The 15,755-nt window shown below is 37.1% G+C and overlaps 1 pseudogene; it reads left to right on the top strand.

The window, feature by feature from the left end:
* Positions 1 to 3,881: 3,881 nt before the first annotated feature.
* LOC100349329 (olfactory receptor 2Y1-like) lies at positions 3,882 to 4,856 on the top strand (annotated as a pseudogene).
* The last annotated feature ends 10,899 nt before the right edge of the window (positions 4,857 to 15,755 follow it).

The raw sequence follows: 15,755 nt of genomic DNA, 5'->3' as shown, positions 1-15,755 counted from the left end.
TGAGAAGGATGTTAAAGGAAATTTAGCAAAACTGAGAATACTTAATAGTGTTGTGTTGGACATTTGTATTGTTCTCAGAATTTATTAACTTGATTTTAATCAGGAAGGCTATAAACAATTGCATTCTTCAGAATTTGGTGCAAGGTGACAGAGTGGCTATTACTGAAGGATATTGAAAAGAAAATGTTTGACATGATGAATTGAGGAATAAAAGACATAAATATGGAGTAGAGAGAGGAGCAAAAGACTACAGATGATAAATTGAGACAGACTTCAATAAATAAGCTCTTGATTTGAGAGTCTGTGTAGGAGAGTCATTCATCAGTTGGTATAAAGGGCTTTGGAAAATGACCCTTATATTTCTCTGCAAACTTGAGAGCTCAATAGCCTCTATTATAATTTTTATGTAGTCTCAGCTTACACTTGTTAAAATTCAGCTGTCAGTGGGTTGTTGACTTGGGTTTATGTTTTGGTAGGGACATCCTCAACTCATCTTTGTCTTCTATTTTTATTGAATGACTGTCAAGTTTGCATACTTGGTCACTTCCATTACATACTTATCAAACTGAGGTTTTCAAGGTAAGATCAATTTTCTTTGTTGAAAGTTATTCCATTTTTTCTAATATGGTAGCTCGTTATTTGTTTAAGTCTCCTTGTATTTAGTATTTTGAAATTCTTTAGGATTATTGATCTGTCATTGTATTAATTATATTTTTAAACTTTTGTTCAATTGTGAATGTATTAAGCAATATTCAAGTCAATATAGACATAACTATTAAAAATATAGAGCAAGAATAGTTAAGAATCTAGTATCATTAAATGAGAAATATTGCAGATGTGTTAGTTCTTTCATATGTTACAAGAAACAAACATTTCTGTATCACTGTGTTTACCAGGCATGGTGACAACTTTAATAATACATTCATTAATTCATTCAACAATATTTCTTAAGAGCTTTTTATTCTAAAATCATTGCAGTGTTTGATAATGATACATTTGAGGACAAAGACAGACCCCATTGCACAGAACTTAAAAATTAATGATGGAGATAAAAAAGTGTGTATAGCATGTTTTTTTTTGCAGCTGACAGAATATGTAAGATTTTTAATCATAATCAAAATTTTGTGAAATAAATTATATTCTGTGTTAATGGGCTATACATTTTTGATATAGCAGTAACAGTGGTTATCTGATATTGACTCTACTATAGTGGTCACTCTAAAAATAAATTTGATATATTGGATAAAGTATATGTGAATTAACACATACTTATTAATTCACATTTTCTGCATCTTTCCACAAAGGCATCAATGGTGGCATCTAAGTACATTACTGGAATCTTTGATACAGTATTTATCGAATCATTGTGATTTTTCAGTTCAGTATACTTAACTACTTGATCAGCTCTTGTCCTAACGGTTGATGTACAATGTAATACTTTATCCATTTTAGTATTTTTTTTTGTTCTAGTACCGTTGGTTGAACTCTGTAATTAACAAACAATTATTCTTAGGTGTTTAAATTTTCACTGAAAAGTGATCCCTGTTAGGAAAACATTAGGCTGAGTGAAATAAGCCAATCCCAAAGGGACAAATATCACTTGTTCTCCTTGATAGGTGACAAATAACTGAGCACCAAAAAGGAAACCTGTTAAAGTGAAATGAACACTAGGAGAAACGGTGACTTGATCAGCCCTCACCCTGACTGTTGATGAGCAACTTAATATGTTATCCCTCTTAGTATTTTTTTTGTTTGTTCTACTTAATACTTTTGGTTGAATACTGTAATCAATACACAATTCTTCTTAAGTGCTGAAACTTAACTGAAAAGTGATCGCTGTTAAATATGAGAGTGGGAATAAGAGAGGGAAGAGATGTGCAATTCGGGACAGACTCAAGCTGACTTACCTCAAATGGTAGAGTTAGAAACATACCAGGGGATTCCAATTCAATCCCATCAAGGTGGCATGTACCAATGCCATCTCACTAGTCCAAGTGATCAATTTCTGTTCACAATTGATCATAATGATAGGACTAAGAACCAAAGGGATCACATAAAAAGAACAGTGTCTGCAAATACTAGCTGATAGAATAAAAAGGGAGAGAACGATCCAACATGGGAAGTGAGATACACAGCAGACCCATAGAATGGCAGATGTCCTAAACAGCACTCTGGCCTCAGAATCAGCCCTTAAGGCATGCAGATCTGGCTGAAAAGCCCATGAGAGTATTTCAGGCATGGAAAGCCAAGACACTCTGGGGGAAAAAAAAAACCTACATGAAAGATCTCTGCGAGTGAGATCCCAGTGGAAAGAATGGGTCATCAAAGAAGGAGGTACCTTTCTCTGAAGGGAGGAGAGAACTTCCATTTTGACCATGGCCTTGTCTAAATATGATCATAGTCAGTGAACTCAGGGGGCTTCCATAGCCTTGGCAGCTCATGACAAGAGCCTAGGGGGATTACTGATGCCATGAACAAGAGTGTCAATTTGTTAAGTCAACAACAGGAGTCACTGTGCACTTACTCCTCATGTAGGATCTTTGTCCTTAGTGTGCTGTACATTGAGATTTAATGCTATAACTAGTACTCAAACAGTATTTTTCACTTTATGTTTCTGTGTGGGAGCAAACTGTTGAAATCTTTACATAATGTATGCTAAACTGATCTTCTGTATAGAAAGAGAATCAAAAATGAATCTTGATGTGAATGGAAGGGGAGAGGGAGTGGGAAAGGGGAAGGTTGCGGGTGGGAGGGACGTTATGGGAGGGAAGCCATTGTAATCCATAAGCTGAACTTTGGAAATTTATATTCATTAAATAAAAGTTTAAAAAAAAATAAAATCTTAAAAAAAATTTCTTTTGAAAAAAAATGGAAGAGTTAATTAGTCAAAAGACTGAACACATGCTAGGCTTCTGTTGATCATTGATTTCCTTTTTTAAACTAGCTTCTTTTTTCTTTTTGCTTTCTGAAACATTCTATTTTTTAACTTTTATTTAATAAATATAAATTTCCAAAGTGCAGCTTTCTTACAATCCTGTTTAGATTTTAATCAAAATAAATATCAGCTTAGAGGAGAACAACTTCTTCTTATCCCAGTTGCCATGTTTATCAAAGCATTTTTGTAAAAATAAGCTGCAGAGAGCCAAATGTTTCATTGACCTAATTAGTTCAAAATCTTATGTATTTTCTACAACTCTGGAGCTCAAGTTGAGAGAGGACATATTCAAAAAGCTCATTAAGTGGGACAAGGCTACAGTGAAACTTTTCAAAGATCATAAAGAGGAGAGAACAACTTCCCCAGTAGTGGAGGATTGGATTTATCATGTGAGAAAATGTTGATATTTGTTTTTATTTTGCAAAGTGACAGATGTTGTCATGATGTGGGCTTCCAGAATTTGTACACTGGCAATATTCATCAAGAAGAAGGAAGGAGATAAGTACTAAGAGTTCAAATCTTTGATCTTACTCTTTAGATATCGATAGTAATATGAAATGACTGCCCAAAGAAAATGAAAAGGAGCAATGAGAAATAACATAGAAATGTATTTACCTATTTAAACCTTAGATTTTTTAAAATATATAGTTTTCACATTACTTAATATTGTGCTAATCAGAATTCTGCCAAGACGGCTGGACACGACCTCTACTTTCATATCAGGAAATATCACATACCAAGTGGTGAATATTGAGGTTCAAATCATGGAAAAATGGGAGAAAGAACTCTGGTTCAAGTAAAGGTGAAATCATTCCTTATCCAATGATTTCAAGTCTAATGAAGAGACTAATAAGAATAAAGACTGAACAGAAAGGAAGTGAATAGCAACATAGATAATTGAGGAATATTTAGGGAATACTGCGAAATATTATTTTAATACATATTCTTAAAAATATTACATTGTCTTTTGACATATGGACAGGTGAAAGGCTATGGGAAGTTTCAACATGAGTTTTGGAGATCGATTCATTTTGGTGGGCTTCTCAGATTGGCCTCAACTGGAAGTCTTCCTTTTTGTCTTTATTTCAATTTCTTATTCTCTAACTCTCTTTGGGAATACTGCTATAATTGCTCTCTCAAGACTGGACCTCCGACTGAACACACCCATGTACTTCTTCCTCTGTCACCTCTCCTTCTTGGACCTCTGCTATACCACCAGCACTGTGCCCCAGCTTTTGATCAACCTTCATGGACTTGACCAGACCATCACTTATGGGGGATGTGTGGCCCAGCTTTTCATTTTCCTCACCCTGGTCTCCACCGAGTGTTTGCTGTTGGTGGTGATGGCTTTTGACCGCTACACTGCTGTCTGTCGACCACTACACTACACAACCATTATGAATTCCCATCTCTGCCAGGCAATGGCTATATCATCCTGGGCAATAGGCTTCATAAACTCTATGATTCAGACAGGTCTTATGATGGCCATGCCTCTCTGTAGTCATCGACTGAACCACTTCTTCTGCCTGCATTTGTAAAATTGGCTTGTGAAGACACAGGGGGAACAGAGGTCAAGATGTTTGTGGCCCGAACCATAATTTTAGTTATTCCTGCAACACTACTTCTAGTTTCTTATGTACACATTGTCAGAGCAGTGCTGAAGGTTAAGTCAATGGCTGGACGCAGAAAGGCTTTTGGAACTTGCGGCTCACATCTGCTAGTGGTCTCCCTTTTTTATGGCTCAGGCATCTACACATACCTTCAACCTATGCAAAGTTATTCTGAGAATGATGGGAAATTTGTTGCCCTCTTTTATACTATAATTACACCTATTCTTAATCCTCTGATTTATACCCTAAGGAACAAAGATGTGAAGAGGGCTGTGTGGAAAGTAGTACAGGGAAGCAGAGAAGTAGGGTAGTAGGTTAAAGAAGGCCAGTAAAAATTTTCTTCAGTTGTCCTCATGTCAGGAAACCTATACTTTTCCTTAGAGGTCATCTGGTCAGTAGAAAGCTTCTCAGTAATCCTCGAGAATATATGAGGATGAAGCTAAGATATAAATTTCTATATTCCTAAATTCAACATTTGCTACTAAACTTTTCCACTTCTATCTTTTTCTGAGAATGAATTTTGAAAAGAGAGAGATTGAGTTTTAAAAAAAAAAAGTAGTTTGAAAAGTAATCAAATGTAATCTTATGTACTTTGCAGATTTTACTTTAGTTGATTTTGGCCAGGGTTCAGGACTCTCTAAGTTATGTAGTTTTCTTCAGGTGGTATATTTTTTTTCTTAAAAATATATCTTTAAATAAATTTATTTATTCAACTTTGGCTATAGTTCAAGCACCATTCTCTACAAGTTATGAAATTATCAAACTTTCCTCTTGTTAGCTTTAGTGATCAAGAGATTAATGTTCTTTTTTTGTGTGATTGGTAGCTAATACCCTCAACCTATGCAAAGTTATTATGAGATTATATTCTTTAGTTCAAGTAACTAACCAACTGCCTGCATTGGAAAAACATTTTTTTTTTCATTCTGAACAAGTCAAGGACACACATTATTTAAATAGATAAATGATAATTACTTGAATTATCAGGAAATAACTAAATAAAATTATTTTGTGTTTAATGTGTTATGGTTATGTTGGACCAAGCCTATTATATTAAAGATAGCATATTTCATAACCAACATATTTTAAGAAACCACTGGTGCAGAGTGTCATACACAGTCATTTCTTTTTGCAAGAAACATTCTATTCCATCTCCATAAGAACAAATAATCCTTGGGCTCCTTCTCATGCATAGCAGTGGCTAATTAATCACAAGACATGTGAGTACATTTGAGTCTTCTAGAATCAGTGAGTGATACAAAAATCTGTCAGTTGTCCATTTGAGAAAGGAAGTCAGAAATGACTTCTAGAATTGAGCTAACTATTAACAATTTGGCAGTTGCTTCCTTTGTCTTTTAGAACCCAGCTTTTTGTAGATGAAAGCTGAAGCTATTTGCCCTTGCTGAAGATTTATTTGAAACAATGGCACAGGTAAGACTGAAAGTAGGATATTACCCATGATAATAAGAGGGAGACACACCAAAAGTATTCCCCCCACCAACAAAGCACCTCAAGTAACACAGTTGGAAGGAAATTCATGTGAGATTTTATGGGAGACAGTCCCACCAATGAAAGGCAACCCTGTTAACTACATTCTGCAGGTATTGGTTGGAAGAGAATCTGAGTACAAACAGGTGTACAAGGGAGAAGAAGCCACATTCCAAATCTCAGGCCTCCAGACCAACACGGACTACAGGTTCCACGTGTGTGCGTGTCGTCGCTGTCTAGACACCTCTCAGGAGCTAAGTGGAGCTTTCAGCCCATCTGCAGCTTTTGTATTGCAACAAAACGAGGTCATACTTACAGGGGACATGGGGAGCTTAGATGACCCCAAAATGAAGAGCATGATGCCTACTGATGAACAGTTTGCAGCCCTCATTGTTCTTGGCTTTGCAACTTTATCCATTTTATTTGCCTTTATATTACAGTACTTCTTAATGAACTAAACAAGCCCAAAAAAACTAAAGGTATGAATTTCATTAATGCTACACATTTTAATACACACATTTATTCAGATAGTCCCCTTTTTAAGCCCTTTTTTCTTTGATTTATATACTTCTCTTGTTTTACAGATTTAGCTAGGAAAAACAATGTCAGTGTTTTGGTGCACCTTTTTGAAATACAAAACTAGGAAGAGGTTAAACTGGATTTAAAAAAAAAAAGAAAAAAGAAAAAAGAAAAAAGAAAAAAAAGAAAAAAGAAGAAAAGCAAACCAGATACCAAAAGCTAGCTTTCATATGTTTTCTTTTAAATTTTCAGATCTGCCTTCATTTTGTTTTCACTGATGTCTTTTGCAAGCCTTCAGTTGTTTTTTTTTCTTTTACATTACAGTTTAGTAATTTATATTCACAAATCACTTCTTATGTCTTGACCATCTATATCTGTAACCATGAATAAATCACAGTGTGTGTAGTTACAGGGCTAGGATTCCAGTGTTGTCAGAGTATTGCCACACAACAACATACAGAAGATGTGTTCACTCAGATAAGGCTGAAACAACATATTGTCACCCAGTTATTTAACTCTGTTTAGCTCATTTAAATCAAAATGTGTACTTTAATCTAAAATGTTTTAATGATCTGTATTTCTTATGATTTTAACACTATGAGCTGCCTGTATCAGAAATCAAGTAATCAGAATGCACCTATAAATTATGGAGCATTGTAGATTTTACCACGTCCATTCATAGCAGTAACTTTACAAGGGCATCGTGCAATAGTTAGTTGTTTCCTTGTTCAGCTATTTTAAAAGCTGCTTTAACTTGTCTGTCTTTGTATATAACTACTTCTAATATAATCACTAGAGTTATTATATGCTGTTATGTTTGACCAGAATTATATGACAAGAACTGGTGACAGTTTAGTGCCTCTGCCCATTATCCATGATTTAGACTAATTGTGAGCAGTCTTCTTAATGCGTCAGCTCATTATTCTCGAGAGATTTGCCTGTAGGCTGTTCTTTGAGGTATCAATGAAGTGATTGAATTTCAGTACCTTAATTTGGAGCCCATACTGCTAATGTTACAGCAGATGAAAATGGATGAAACCCACAAGAGAGTCATCTGGATCTGTAGTTGCAGCTCTGTGGGGCTGCTCTGGCTGTGTGGAGAGGGATTGGTATTTGTCAGTAAGCACAGGGTGGTTGGGGGTCAAGGAGCCTAGATTCTCTCCCTGGATCTGTCACTAACTTGCTGCGTGACCTGAACATGTCACTTTACCTCTCTGTGCCTCAGTTTTCCCATGCATGAGAAATAAAATAAAGTAAAATGGGGAAAAAAAAGAGGGAGACACAGAGATAAAGGGAGATTTTTTAAGGATCGTCACTTATGAGTGAAAAATAATGGGATGGTTTACTAGAAAAGATGAAACATCTGCTCAGATATATTTCTTTAATTTTTTTTGTTTATCAAAAAAGAACAAATTCACATACACAATTTTAAGAGCATAATGGCATACTAGCACTTCTTATCCTACCCTCCCTCATCCCCTCAGTCATGGCCTCCCTCCTTCTTTTCTTATTTTTCTGTTAATTTATACAATGCCATATTTTCAACTTTCTTTATAATCATAAGGTTAATCCTCAACTAAATAAAGAATTCAATAATTAGTAACTAGAAAATCACTGCTACTAAAGAGTATAGAGTGGGGCTATAAACAATAATCAAATCTCAAAATGTAAATTTTGCTTATATGCATAAATTCTTTTGTAGTCTGTATATAGTTACAAAAATTCTGGAAAAAATCTGACATTTGTCTATTTGGAACTGGTTTATCCTAAGCATAATGGTCTCCAGTTGCATACATTTTGATGTGAAAGACAGGATTTCATTCTTTCTTATGGCTGAGTATTATTCTATCATTGTAGATATATTGAAATTTCTTTATCCAGTCATTAGTTGATGGACAAATATGTTGAATCCACATCTTAGCTATTTTGAGTTGAGCAGTTATAAACATGGTGTATAGCTAATTCTTTCTCATGCTGATTTCATTTTGCCCATTTCTTAACTGGATTGCTTGCTTTACTGTTGTTGAGTTTCTCGACTCCTTATATATTCTGGCTACTAATCCTTTATGTTTTCACCCATTCTGTGAGTTGCCTTTTGAGTTTGTTGAGTGTTCCATAAGTATTCATATTGTTTTATTTGGATTTTCTTTGTAATTTTACTAGGAGATTTTCTGCCTTCACATTCTTTCAGGATGAGTATCTGTCTGTGTTTCCATGTGTAGCACATCCTTAAGAATCATTTGTAAGGCTAGATGAGTAGTATCAAATTCTTTCAACTTCTATTTGTTTTGAAAGGTCTTATTTCACTTTCATTTACAAATGAGAGATTTGCTAGTTAAAGTATTCTGGGTTGTTAGTGTTTTTCTTTTAGCATTTGGACTATGTTTCTTCATTCTCTCCCCACTTATTGGGTTTCTGATGAGAAATCAGTTGTCAATCAAATTGGAAATCCTTTGAATGTAATCTGTCATTTCTCTTGTGCACACTTTAGGATCTTTTCTTTATGCTTTGCTTTTGAAAGTTTGACTATAATGTATTGTGGTAAATATCATTTCTGATCATATCTATTATTAGTTCTATGTGCTTCTTGCCCCTTATCTTTCACTAAATTATGGAAGTTTTCTGCTATTATTTCACTAAATAGAACTTCTATTCCATTATCTCCTGGCACACCTCCAGGAACTCATAAGACATTTATGTTTGGGCAATTGATAGTATCTCATAAATTCCAAACACTACTTTCTCTTTTTTTGCTCTATTTCCAAGGATTTGTCTTCTAGCATAGATATTATTTCTTCTGCCTCACTGACTCTATTGTTAAGGCTTTCCACTGTAACTTTTATTTACTATATTGAGTTCTTCAATTCTAATAATTCAGTTTGATTTAACTTTGATATCTCTATCTCTTGGCAGAATTTTTCATTCCAGTCATATATGGATTTCTTTAACTCATATGTTTGCTTCTGTGTGATTTTAAGTAATCTTATAATCTTCTTTTGAATTTCACCAGTCTCTCCATCTTCACATTATAATAGTGAAACATTGTGCTCCTTTTGAGGAATCATATTGTCTTCCTTTTTCATTTTTCTTGTATTTGTATGATTATCTTAGGCATTTTTAAAATGCCTGTTGGTTTTCTCCTGTGATGACTTTTATCTTTGAAATATGTCTCTACAGCTTAGTGCACTCTCTACTCCTTCAGTGGATATCCAGAGGTGTATGCTAGGTGAGGCCAAGGAGCTTTGGGCAGTGCTCAAATATGGTGCTGTAGTCCAGGGTGACACCCATGTTAGATACAGTAAATCTCCTTTATCATCAACAGGTGGGGAGGGTGTGATTGCATTGGTTGGTGTGATCACAGATTCACTCCCTCTCTAACAAACTGAACCAACCCTCCAGGATGACCCCATAGTGGCTACACCCCACTCACCCAGGCACATGAACCACACAAATGATCTGTGCATTCTTAAGTGTGAGCAAGGAATCATCTTTGATGACCCACTCCAGGCACTCAGGGAGCACTAAAGTTCTGAAGCCAGACACAGTGTTCAGAGATTCAGCCACACCCTACCCTGTTGTGCAGTCACAGAATTCCCACAGTCATAGAATGCACAGATACCGTAGTCACAAGGATCAAGGGACACTCTGAGCCCCATGAGCCTCACCCATCTATGGAGAGAGTTGAGGTCTTTCCAGAGCAGGCTGCCTGCCTGATAGGCACTCACATCTTCTGAACCCTCCAGGCCAGACTCAAAGTAAGTCATAATCATGGATTTATCTCTCAAAAAAAAAATCCCCCAATCATGCGCAGGCTGCAGCAGCCTCTACTTACCTTATTAAAAGGGTCCTCCTTCCCTACTGGTCACTAGGTGTCCTTGAGGGAGGATTGGAAGAAAGCAATGTTTTCTCCTTTCATAGGACTAAGTAGGTACTGTATCCGCTTCTAGCACTCCTGGCTAGCCTCAAAATCAGTGTGCTCTGTGAGGTTCTTCCACAAGAAATTTAGTGAAATTGGCTGCCACAGGCTCTTCTCACCTTGCTCCAAGAAGATGTGTCTCTTCATGATACTGGTTGTGGGAGTAGCTGGCAGTGTCACACTTACGGCTATGTGATTCTAGCATCTCTGCTGCTGCACAGTGTCTCTTCTTTCTGTAGAATTTCCAGAGCAAACATCTCTCTAATTTGAGTATTTTGATTGGGATATGCCAAAATCTGTAGAGATTCCACAAAAAGTGGTTTGAAAAACTGTTTAATAATGTTGCAAGACACAAAATCAACTTACAAAAATCAGTTGAGGATTCTGAGATGTCGGAATAGGAAAGAATGTATAGCATTAGGCTAGAAATAAATAGTAAAACAAATTGTAGGAAGTGCACTCTCGGGAGAATTAGAAAATTGCTGTGGAAATTCCATAGAAGGCAGAGCAATGCCGTAGACCTGTGAGGAAGGTGCAGATGTGTAGCACAAACATGGACAAAACATGCTACTGCAGCAGCTGAGCTGGAGTGGGTGACAGCTTGGAGATGCAGATGAGACAAGACTGCAGCAACCTGTGGTGATATAACCAAAGGAAGAGCATGGCATGAGTCTCATGTAGAGCCCTAGAGGCTACCAGTTACTTGCAGACCTCGTGGAAGCAAAAAGGACACATTTCTCTCACCCCATCCTTCCCACAATGGTGCCACTGTCTTGCTGAGAGAAGGCAGGTACCATCTGGGGTGTGGGTGGCAGCTGCAGAAGCCTTTGTGCGTGTGTGCAGCAACTGGCTGAGACAGGATGCCATTTTAGTAGTACTAGCAGAGGGAAAAAATCCACAGTCCCCATTGACTTTGAGCCAGGCTAGGAGGATTGACAGCTGGCTGAGCACCCTTGAAGACTGTGAGATACCCCCAGCCTCCCAACATACCACAGGCTCTGGGGCTAAAGCCACCTTGGTGGATCTGGTTTGGGGAACATCTGCCTCTCTGTGGACTGGGCAACCTGGCAGGGAAGAGCAGAACCTCTACACCCAGTGACTGTGGGAGCCTTGTGTGCTGAGATTTTGGGGACTTATTCCATGCATGAGAGGGTGCAGGGTGTAGCTGGTTCTCTAGGCAATAACTGGATGTGGTTCTACCTGCTTGGAGATCCTTGGTTGCCTGGGGCAGGTTATTGCAATAGGTACTGTGCTCAGAGTGCATATCATTTGTGTGGTTCATACAGTGGCACAGATGAATGTTGAACCCACTCATCTGAGGGCTAAAGAAAAACAAAAAGAAATTAGAAATCTTAAAAACAGTGTTGGAGATTTATGGAATACTATCAAATGACCCAAGCTACGAATCTCAGGAGTTCCTGAGGTGTGGAAAAGAATGGACTAGAAGGCCTATTTATTGAAATGATTACAGAAAATTTCCCCAATTTAGAGAAAGAAAGGGACATACAAGTACAAGAAGCACATAGAACTCCTAATAGACATGACTAGAAAACATCTTCATCATGACACATTGTGGTCAAACTTTCAACAGTAAAACAGAATGAAAATATTCTAAAATGTGCATGAGAGAAACACCAGATTATTTTCACAGGATTTCCAATTAGACCCACAGCTGATTTCTCATCAGGAACCTCATAGTCTGAGAGAAAATGGAGAGACATTATACAAACCTGAAGAGAAAAAAAACCTGTCAACCCAGAATAATACACTTTGCAAATCTCCAGTTTAACAATGAAGCTGAAATAAAGATCTTTTATAACAAACGGAAATTGAATTTGTCCCCCTTGTAGAGCCTTACGAAAAATGCTTAAGAATGTACTACACACAAGAACACAGAAAATAGCCAACATTATGAAAGAATGTGAAGGCAGAAATTCTCCCAGTAAAAGTACAAAGGAAATCCAATAAGAATATTTATGGAACAATAGGAATATTTATGGAACAATGGCATGAAAAAGTCGATACTTATCTATTATTTTTATTTTATTTTTTGATAGAGTGGACAGTGAGAGAGAGAGACAGGAAGAAAGGTCTTCCTTTGCCGTTGGTTCACCCTCCAATGGCCGCCATGGCTGGTGTGCTGCAGCCAGCGCACTGCGCTTATCCGAAGGCAGGAGCCAGGTACTTCTCCTGGTCTCCCATGGGGTGCAGGGCCCAAGGACTTGGGCCATCCTCCACTGCACTCCCTGGCCACAGAAGAGGGCTGGCCTGGAAGAGGGGCAACCGGGACAGAATCTGGCACCCCGACCAGGACTAGAACCTGGTGTGCCAGCGCCGCAAGGCGGAGGATTAGCCTAGTGAGCCACAGCGCCGGCCAATACTTATCAATAGTAACCTTGAATGTAAATGACCTTAACTCTCTAGTTAAAAGAAATAGACTGGCTGAGTGTATTAAAAAACAAGACCCATCTCTTTGTTGACTACAAACAAACACATCTCACCAACAAAGATACCCACAGACTGAAAGTGAAAGAATTGAAAAAAAAAAAAAAAACATAGTCACAGAAAGTAAAAAATGGCAGCTGTAGCCATCCAAATATCATACAAAATAGACTTTAATACAAAAACTGTTTAAAAAGATGACAAAGGGCACTATGTAATGATTGAGGGATCAACTCAACATAAAACATGATCTAGCTGACTGTGTTTGGGAGACAGGAAGGAATCTCTGTCACTTGTACACTGTCTGACATCATGTTGAAACGGTCTTGTAGTATACTTCCCTGATCAGGTAAATAATAGTAAGTTGATTTGCTGGTGGAAGATTTGGTTTCCTTCTATAAGATGACAGATCTGAGCCAGATGGTGGGCATATATACATTTAAGTGTTTCTTCTTTATACTTATAGGTAGTATATTATTTTAATTGAGACTTGAATAAAAATATTGTACCATTTAAGGTACACAACAATTTGTAATTTAGGGAGTTTTAAAAATAGACTTCAAGAGATTTTGGTAGAATATTTTGGGTTTTCTCTATATAAGATAATGTCCTCTGCATACAATGAAAATTTGACTTTCTTCTTTCCAATTTCATTGTACTTTATTTCTCTTCCAATACTATGATGAAAGTGGTAAATCCTTGTCTTGTTCCAGGTCAGAGAGAAAAAAATCTTTAATTTTTCCCTATCCATAATGATGTTAACAATTGGCTCATTACATATGGCCTTTATTATACTTAGGTATATTCCTTTTTAAAAAATTTATTTGAAAGGCAGAGTTACAGAGAGGCGCGTGCGCACACACACACACACACACACATGCAGAGAGAGAGAGAGGTCCTCCATCTGCTGGTTCACCCCCCAAATAGCTTCAACGGCCAGAGGTGCACCAGGAGCCAGGAGCTTCCTTCCCATGTGAGTACAGGGGCCCAAGAATTTGGGCCATCTTCCCCTGCTTTCCCAGTCCACAGCAGAGAGATGGATCAGAAATGGAGCAGCCAGGATTCAAACCGGTTCCCATATGAGATGCTGGCACTGCAGGCAGTGGCTTCACCAACTACACTGCACTGTCGGCCCAGGGTATATTCTTTTTCTAGCAAATTTGGCCAGCTTTTATCATGGGTGGGTTTTGAATTTTATCAAATATATTCTACATTTATTCAGATGATCATATAATTTTTAACCTTCATTCTGAGTAGTGGTATATCAAACTGATTTATGTATGTTGAACCATCCTTGCATTACTTGGATGATTCTGACTCTATCATCTACATCAGTTATTTCATTTATAAAGATTGAGAAACATAGAGATACTTCCTAACCTAACCCTCTCCTACCTATGCTCCCAACATTACTCCTCCTCCCTCTCCAATTCCCTCTCTTAATTTTTACAATGATCACCTTTCAGTTTACTATATACTCATAAGATTAACACTACACTAAGTAAAAAATTAAACGAATAGTAAAAAAGAAAACAACACTGTTCCTCAACAGTTGAGACAAGGGTTGTAAATAATCATTGAATCTAGAAATGTCAATTTCTCTCCTATACCCAACCTTACAGGTACTCTATCAGTTACTAGACATCAGGGAAAGCCCATGGTATTTCTCTTTGTGGGACTGTTTATTTCACTAAGTATAATAGTTTCCAGGTGCATTGATTATGTTGAAAAACACAGAAATTCATATTTTTTACCACTGGGTAGTGTTCCATACTACAAAATTTCTTTATTCAGTCTTCAATTTATGGACATCAGGGTTGATTACATATCTTAAATTGTGATGCAATAATCATGGGGGTGAAGATAACTCTTTCATATGATGGTATCTTTTCCTTCATGTAAATTTCTTGGAGTGGTATCCTGAGTCATGTGGTAGATCTTTTTTCAGCTTTCTGAGGCATCTCCATACCGTCTTCCACAGTGGCTCGACGAGTTTAAATTCCCAACAACAGTGGATTTGGGTGCCTTTTTATCCATATTCTTACTAGCATTGTTTATTGATATCTGTCAAGAGCCAATTTAACCGGTGTGAGGTGAAATCTTATTGCAGTTTTAAATTGCCTTTCCTTGGTGGCTAGGGTTCCTGAGAATTTTTTCAAGTGTCTGTTGGACATTTGAACTTCCTTTCCTGAAATATGCCTGTTCAACTCCTTTGAACATATCTTAACTGAATTGCAAGTTTTGTTGATGTTGAATTTCCCAAGCTATATATTCTGGAAACATTTGCTGAATGTTTCCTTTGCAGTGCAGAAGCTTTTCAGCTTGATATCATCCAATTTGTCTATTTTGACTTTGATTGTCTGTGCTTCTGGGTTCTTTTCCAAGGAGTCTTTTCCTATTCCAATGTCTTCCAGAGTCTCTCTAATGTTCTCCTATAGTAATTTGATGGTATTGGGTTGTAGATTATTCATTATGAGTTGATTTTTGCATATGATATAAAGTAGGATTTGTTTCACACTACTGTATGAATAGATTAAATTTTGCTAGTACCATTTGTTGAAGACACTACCCTTTCTCCAGGGATTGATTTTAGCTCCTTTGTCTAAGATTAGTTGGCTGTGGATGCATACATTGATTTCTGGAGTTTCTATTCTGTTCCATTTGTCCACGTATCTATTTTTGTGTCAGTAGCAGGCTGTTTTGATTACGACTACCCTATAGTATGTCTTGACATCTGGAATTGTGAAACCTCTGGTTTTGCTTTTGTTGTACAGGATTAATTTTGCTATTCAGGTTTCTTGGGTTCCATGTGCATTTTAGCATAACTTTTTCCTAGATAGCAGAAAAA

This window comes from Oryctolagus cuniculus, chromosome 14, assembly GCF_964237555.1.
Source record: "Oryctolagus cuniculus chromosome 14, mOryCun1.1, whole genome shotgun sequence".
NCBI classification, from domain to species: Eukaryota; Metazoa; Chordata; class Mammalia; order Lagomorpha; family Leporidae; genus Oryctolagus; species Oryctolagus cuniculus.
The sequence above is the reverse complement of the archived record's forward strand: the minus strand, read 5'-3'. Positions and strand labels throughout refer to the sequence as shown.